The following is an 8,661-nucleotide window of genomic DNA, read 5'->3' on the forward strand; positions in this document are numbered from 1 at the left end:
GACCTTGAAGGTCATCTAGTCCAACCCCCTGCTCAGGCAGGAAACCCTATACCATTTCGGACAAATGGCTGTCCAGTCTCTTCTTAAAAACTTCCAGTGTTGGAGCATTCACCACTTCTGGAGGCAGGTTGTTCCACTGGTTAATTGTTCTCACTGTCAGGAAGTTTCTCCTTAGTTCTAGGTTGCTTCTCTCCTTGATCAGTTTCCATCCGTTGCTTCTTGTCCTGCCTCCAGGCGCTTTGGAGAATAGCTTGATTCCCTCTTCTTTGTGTCAGCCCCTGAGATATTGGAACACTGCTATCATGTCCCCACTTGTCCTTCTCTTCATTAAACTAGACATACCCAATTCCAGCAACCGTTCCTTATATGCTTTAGCCTCCAGTCCCCTAATCATCTTTGTTGCTCTTCTCTGTACTCTTTCTAAAGTCTCAACATCTTTTTTACATCGCGGTGACCAAAACTGGATGTCTGAAGTGTCTGAAGTGCTTCAAATATTTTGGATTATGAAGTCCCAGGGTGCCTGGCCATCATCCATGCTGACTAGAACATACAGTATAGATTGCTAGTCCAAACATTTGGATGATACTAAATTGCTTGTCTCTGTACTATATACAAATACAGACATATCCAAACAAATTTCCTCCACCGGTTTGGTAAGAATGGATGATTAGAGTTGTACCCAACATATACTATGCTGGGGGGGGGGGAGGGGAATGGGGGGAAATGTTGGGTAAAGCCGTTCTTAACTTAGACAAGTCAGCTTCTCCAGTGAGTGGCAATAAATTTGTTTTCATTGATCGTATACCTAAAGCAGGCTTTTCTGACCTAGTACAGTCCAGATCACGAGAACTGAAATTCCCTTAATTTTTAATCTGCATGAAAAATGGCTGTGGGGATTTTGGAAGTTGTATTCCTAATGTATCTAGGGGATATTAAATTGGGGAGAGATGACCTTAAGCCTACAGGAAAGACAGCTGTCTTATGTTCTGAAAATTCCACATCCTCTTGAGGTTTGATCAAAAACTACTCTTTCAGCGAACTTTGGGGAAATGTGGGCAGATCGCTAAATCAAACCAATGTCTGCTCTTTTGCATCTGTTTTTCCTGTTTTTAACAGAAAAGTTCAAACCGTTGCATGCTCTTTTTCCTTGGCCACCTTGTTTCTGAGATCCACCTTCCCTAGGCCAGATATTGTCCAGCCAAGGTTCCTCATCTTTTCATTCAGAATTTCTCCCTGTACAATTTTAGCAAGGAGAAGAAAGTGGCACCAGGACTGCTATTTTTCTCTTGCAAACCAGCCAGTTTGAGGAAAAGGTGGGTATGGGTGCACTATCAGATCATACGTGGCAATGCTTCTGTTTGTGCAAACTGGGTGTGTACTCACAGCCTTCTGCTAGCTGGTAGGTGGTGGCTCACAGGAAAACTAAAAAGGAGCACAAGAACGTACAAATTAAAAATGTGATTGCCGTGATCACTGTTTGATGAGCATTCACGTAGCTTTGACAGTGAATGCTTTCGTATAGAAGCCTGCAAACCGTACAGAAATCAGTGTTATGCTCTCTGAAATGAAGAGTAGAAAACATCTTCTCGATTCTGCACAGGCTTCCTTGGGAGCTACTATTCATCTGAATTGGAACAGCTTGGTTGACCCTCACCTGAACCACACTACACGGTAACTCATGACTGTATTCCACATGCCACACCCTTGACTCTGCCCTAGACTCACAGAAGCACAAAGAAGCCAGCTATGCAAATGTTATGCCAAAGTTAGAACCTTTCTCCAGTCTGTCATAGATTTTTTTTTTTTTTTAAAGGAATGCATCAAATTCTGAACTATAAGTTATTTCTGGCATCTCTAGCCATTGTTTGCCTGTCGTATGGGACAGGCGAATTGTCCTTCAAAAAAGAATCTAGACAATAGAGATCGTTCTAATCTAAAGAGTAGAAGATTGCAACAGGGTCCCTGTCTGCGGTATCTCTCTATCTCAGGATCTTTAATTTAAGGCTAACTCTCTTGCTGCTGTCTTCACAAAGGTCACGCTCTTTTGAAGTATCCTGCTCCACTGACACCAGCTTCTTGTACAAGTTAATACATGGGCTTCATGCTTATGTAAACAAAAGGATGCAGATGCAAACAATCCTCTGTTTGACAGGCTGTCAGTCCTCTGTTTGAAGGCATTTTCAGTTTGGCAGGCCGGTTTCCCACATCTACTTTAAACATAAGGAAAGAGAGAGGGAGGGGCCATCCAGGACAATAGAATGAGCAATCACACAAGTCCCTTAGCCCCATTTTTTTTTTTTGAGTTTGTAAATATGCCTTTAAATTAACATATGCACAATTTATGGAAATCTATAGCACCTTAAAAATCGCAATGGTGGGGGCAGACTATGCAGGTGTTCACTTCAAAGTTTAGATTTGAGGGAATTCCACCCAAATCTCCGAATCATACTGACTTTCTGAACTAAATTACAATGTCTATTTGAATACGGTGTTAGATACTTCCCCACTGATTTCAGCGATTCGAACTGTTGTTCATATCTAGAAGTTTGGTTTTCTTACCTCCCAAATCAATTTAGAAACCTGACTCAGATAGACCAATCTGACTATTTGCCTTGGACATCTGAACTGAATGACATCAGTTTTCTAAATCAAGTCAACGTTTGAGTGGTATTTTACTGATGTACACTCTTCTTTACTAATAAGTAATGAAAACATTTCCCTATTAGGGCTCAAAACAAACTCACTCCAAGCAAAAAATTAGGCAAAGTATTTCTTACTGCAGGTATTTGCATCCTTGTCAAACGTCTCCTTGTTAACATATTTCAGTATTGCATCGGCTGCCACCAAAGAAAGGCACCCAACATTGCTAGAAATGTACTGGCAGTGACAGTAAACACAATGAACGTTAGAAGCACTTAGGCATGATTTCCAAATGCAACAGCAGTACAGCAGGCAGCCTTTAACAAGTGGTGAGCAAACAAACGGACAAACTTCTGGTATGATAAACAGATGTGATACATGAACTATCTCATCTCCATGCTACAGCCACGCCTTAGAATCCTCATCTATGAAGAATACAGATGCAATTACAGAGCAGCCCCTGAAGAATAAGCCATCTCATTTGCCAGGCAGCTATACACTGCTTTAGTTTGCATCTGAACACCCAAGAAATCTCCGCCCTTGCATACACCAGACACAAACTGTTAAACTAGTATTTGATCCCAACACTATTAGGCAACCTGTGCAGCATTTGAGCTAAAATTCACTCTCACATATCATCCTAGTAATAAAGGAGTGGCTGAATTATGTACAAACTGCAGCTTTTGTAACTATTTCTGAGTGATCCTATGGAGAATGTGATGGGAGTTTAGAAGGAATTAAAGACATAGCAACAGAAAGCTGTTCCAAGTAAACCTGCCTTTTGCAATTGACTGATGGTAATTTTGTCAATGCCAGTGGTGTTCAAGTGGTGCGTAATAGTTGGACGCAGAGTCACCCAGATACTTACACTAGATTTGGCACTTTTGCCTACCTATCAAATCCTTCCCAAGGAGCTGAGCTAGGCTGATGTTATTTAATAACATTCAAGTTATTATCACAGGATGTAAGCTGTTCCAAGTAAAGCTGCCTTTTGCAATTGACTATAGTGATTTTGTTAGTGTTAATGGTGTTCAAGTGATGTTCCAGATGTTTTGAAAACACAACCAAGGACCTATTGCTAGTGGTACTATTGCTTTCTTTTACAGATGTTCCAGTCATTCTATTTGCAGGTATTTACATTTTGTGGCTTTCTCCAGTTCTTTCTCTTCTCTTCTGCTGTTGCCAGGTATTGCAAAATCCACTACCCAGACTTTTTTTTGACGATGCACTATTATTATTTATTTACAACAATGTGAAGTCACACCTGACAATTTTTTTAGCTGGTGTTGACTTTCATATGCATCAAATTGTTCCCGAGAAGCTAAGATGTTGTAATGTATCAGTGTAATATATGTGTGGATCCAAGCAGTTTGGTCTTTTGTAATTGACAGGTGGAAATTTTTGTCAATGCACAGATTTTCTAATTGCCACTCAAGATTTTTGGGGGAAGGACACCCAATGTGCCAATAACCACCGGTATAGTACAGAAGACAAAGAATTTGAGAAGATCACAAACTATCAAGATCTGAAAACCAAAACTGAAAGATTATGGCATAAGCTTTCAATTTTGGTTTTCAGATCTTGATAGTTTGTGATCTTCTCCAATTCTTTGTCTTCTGTACTACTATCTCTTGGTATTGCCACATTAATTATCCACATTTTTTTTCTTTTCAAACACAGTTAAATCTGGTGTGTTATGAGTGATGACTTTCATCAGTTTGTATTTGGCAATCCCACAATATTTAACCTGCTCATTTTTGACTACTTTTTCAACTCTGTGTTCCCACCCTTTTTCATTACAGGCACATGGCAATTTTTACAGATGATCCAGTGAGTCATTTTGGCAACTGTGTTATTGTTTATAATTATACTAATACTAACACTATACTACTATACATTATTATATCATATTATATATCATATCATATCATATCATATCATATCAATATTTGTTACAACTTTGAATACTATATTCATTTTCATCCCAAATTCGCAGTCATGTGGTAGTGCCAATATGGTACAGTGCTGAAATTTTTGATCACAGCTAGGACAAGAAAGGTTCAGGCCCACAATCAGCTACCAAAACTCACTGCATAACTTTGGGCCAGTCATTCTGTCTCACCTAGTAGTGTCTACACGGGAGAGGCAAGCAGTGGTGGAGACTGTCTTTTAATAATGTAGTGTGATATGTGCCTCTGTATTTATGCCACATTTAAAATGCTATTCTTAAGAAGCTAAGAAGGTTTTTTTTTTTAAAAAAAATGGTTACGTTCATACTTACAACATAGATTTCTTTGCCTCAGGGTATGTCTCACAGCAGGAGCCAATGTGATGCAGTAGTTAAGGCACCAAGCTAGAAACCAGCAAAATTCTAATACTGCTTGGGCACAAAGCCCACTGGATGACCTTGTGCCAGTCACTAATTCTCAACCCTAGGAAGCAGGAAAGGGCAAACCACTTCAGAAAAACTTGCCAAGAAAACTGCAAGAGCAAGTCTAGGCAGTTGCCAGCAGTCAAGCTGACCTGAAGTCACCAAAATAAATATCTGACAGCCTCTGTCAGCATCCAGAGGTGGGGTCCAGAAATGCCACCCCATGACTGAAACCACATATAACATGGACAGGACTTTGCATGTTTATGTTTATTGTCTTGACTCTTTGGACTCTCCCCAAGTTGACCCTGCCTCACAGTGTTCCCCATCTGTCATGCCTATGGTATACAAGTCTATTCCTTGCATGGAAAGCACAGGAATTTACTCTTTGCCAAATGAGTGACAAAACAAACATGCACATTTTCTGTAGACAGCCTTCTTCCAAAGTCAACTTTTAAAAAAAGTCTATTTTATCCTCAGTGCAATCGCAAGTTGGGCAAATTTATTTGTACAAATCTTGATGCTCCGTGACCACAAAACAGCTTGGAAGTGGAAAGTGTGACAGCAGATGGGAACATAGAAACCCAGAAGCAAACTATCAGAAATGCATCAAGAAGAAGCATCAAGAGAAAGGTTTTCATGTGTATCTCTGTTAGTTGGAAATTACCATCCAAAACAATTTGTGATTGTTTGAATGGTACTTATCATTTTCAAAATGTCACATTTTACACATTCAACTTCTGGACACTGAAGAAGCCAAATGATGACTTAATTAAAATGTAACCTGCTTATGTGAAGCAAGCTAGAGTCAAATAAGAAGGAAGATAAAAAAAAGAATAAAATAGATGAGTTGACACTGTATAAGAAAGCATTTGGTTATTATGAGAGGGGAAAAAAAGGGGGGGTAAGCCTAATTTGAGAACTCTACATTGCTTCTTAAGAGAAATCCACTAAAAGCTATCATTCAGTGTGTGATGCAAAATATCATCATTTTAGAGTCCAGGATTTTTAATTTTTTTAATACTGTGCACTGAACAAAGGTCACAGAAGTTCCATACAAAAATTCACTCTATCCTATTTAAAAAACAATCCAACCCACCATAATGGTGGAAAATAAATAATTTAAAAAGAGCTTTGGATTCTGATAGTTCATGAACAATAGGACCATATTTGGTCTGTGGGAGCAGAAGTTGACCAAAAAAAAAAAAAAGAGTTGAAATATGAGCCTGATCAGGCTGCGAACTGCAGAGAAAAATAATCCAGAAAAAATTAGAAAAAAATCTCTTGATACATCTCTATAGAAATAGTACTTGGGTAAATGTCTCAGTGTTGCCAGCTTTTTCATACTAAACCCCTGCCTTTTTTCTTTCTCGGGTGCATAACACAGAGTAGAATTACTATTAAGAGCCTGCAAACTTTACATACTTTTCTTATTTCAGAGTACATCTTAGGACTGGAAAAATTATCCTATTTAAAAAAAAAAAACAATTGTCCTTGTCATCGTACTGTGATTGATCAGAGATCTACCAGGAGATACAGATCTATTTTATGTTCCCCCCCCCCCTAGGTCTAGAAAAGTAGCATCACAATTCAATATAATATTTTTGTTTCTACTATAAATTTTAGCCATTCTTTCACTTGGAATATTTAATTTATAAGATTAAAATGTTTATTAAACTATCCTGGAGAAGGAATACTTAGTGATTTATTTAATATGGCTTTCAGTATATAAAACATGTAAGGTGAAAAAATAAAGAAGCAGTCCGCTAGTAAGGGTACTATATCTGAATTACAAAAATCCACATAACCACTGGAGGGCAGCAAAAAGATACCAACACACAAATTATTTGCTGCCATCTAGTGGTCATTCAGAGAGCCAGTTTGGTGTAGTGGTGATGGCATCAGGTTAGAAACTGGAAAATTTTGAATTCTAGTCTTGCCTTAAATATAAAGTCAGCTGGGTGACTTGGGCCAGTCAATTTTCTCAGCCCCTAGGATGGAAGCTAAGGCAAACCACTTCGGAAAAACCTTGCTAAGAAAACTGCAGGAATTTTGTCCAGGTAGTCTCCAAGAATCAGACATAATTGAAGGGAAGGGGGGGGGAGTGATAATTATGGTAAGTATAGAAGATTTGTATTACTCCAGTTTTCACAGGCACTCCCACTGCCAGATATTGGTCTAGATCAGTGCTTCTCAACCTGTGGGTCGGGACCCCATTTGGGGTCGATCGACCATTTCACGGGGGTCGCCAAGCAAGGCTGTCCGCCATTTTTTTTGTCCGCCATTTTTTCCCCTTTTCCGGCGGGTGCCTTACCTCCCTTGGGCTGGGCCAGCTGGTGGTCGGCCTGCTCCGTCTCTGCCACTTGCCAGCTACGCCTCGGCCGGCGCAGGGGGCGGAACCACGCATGCGCGGCGTTCCCAGGCAGGGAAAGTCCTCGACTTACAACCGGTTGGGTAGTCCTCGACTTACTACCGGTTTAGTCCTCGACTTACGATCGGTTGGGGTCGCGGCATTAAAAAGGTTGAGAACCACTGGTCTAGATAGAAGTAGTTTTAGTTCCTACGAGATTTTCAAGCAGAGGACAAAGTTTAGTGAATCTCTCTTTTTTGCTATAGATTTTATTACTTTTTATAGGGTTAGGGATAAGGTGGGGGTCGGGATTAGGGTTGGGATTTGGGTTAGGGTTAGGATTAGGGTTGGAGTTGGGGTTTTTCCAAATAACATTTTCAATATTTAGCAAACAGCATAATGTCTGGGTACATGTATTTAACTAACAATAATAGATATAGTTAATTATCATAAACAATATGTTAATTCATCACTCAATAGCTTTCTTCTTACTAATATATATTCAGAATTACATATCACATTCCTTTCTCTCTGACTCATTTTTTTTAGCCATTGATAAAAATTATCCCATGTTTTAAAATGCACTGAGTCTTCTTTCTCTTTTATCTTTAAAGCCAATCTATCCATTTCTGCACACTCTAGAATTTTCTTAATTAGTTCTTCTTCAGTTGGTAAATTTTCATTTTTCCAATATTGGGCAAATACAATTCTTGCTGCCGTTAATATATGTAGTATTAGATATCTGCAATCTTTCTCATAATTAGCTCCTATTATTCCTAACAAAAATAATTCTGGTTTAAAGTCTATTTGTTTTTTAGTCATTTTCTCCAACCATAAATGTATTTTAACCCAAAATCTTTTTGCTTTGGGGCAAGTGAATCTCTTTTTTGATAGGCAATAGTATCTTATGCTTCTCTGTCCTGATGTCCTCCGAATATGCTGAATTTCAGCTCCCTACATTTCTACCTAGGTTACACCCATGGAGTCAGGGAAAAGAAGTCCAACACATCTGGAATATTCAAGATTGGGGCAAGAGGAAATAAATCACAGCTGGTCACCTGCTTTCTTTGATGCTCTGAACTAGGGAGGTCGCTCCCTTATAGGAGTTTGACTCTGTTGCTCCCGAGGACGTGGACAGGGTCTTGGGGAGGCTGAATGCAACCACATGTTTATTAGATCCGTGTCCCTCCTGGCTGGTACTGGCAGCTCGGGAGGGTACACGAGCCTGGTTCCAGGGAATTATTAACGCTTCTTTGCAGGAGGGTGTCTTCCCTGCGGCCTTAAAGGAGGCCGTTGTGAG

This window comes from Protobothrops mucrosquamatus, unplaced genomic scaffold, assembly GCF_001527695.2.
Source record: "Protobothrops mucrosquamatus isolate PMUCROS unplaced genomic scaffold, P.Mucros_1.0 scaffold710, whole genome shotgun sequence".
Lineage (NCBI taxonomy): Eukaryota > Metazoa > Chordata > Lepidosauria > Squamata > Viperidae > Protobothrops > Protobothrops mucrosquamatus.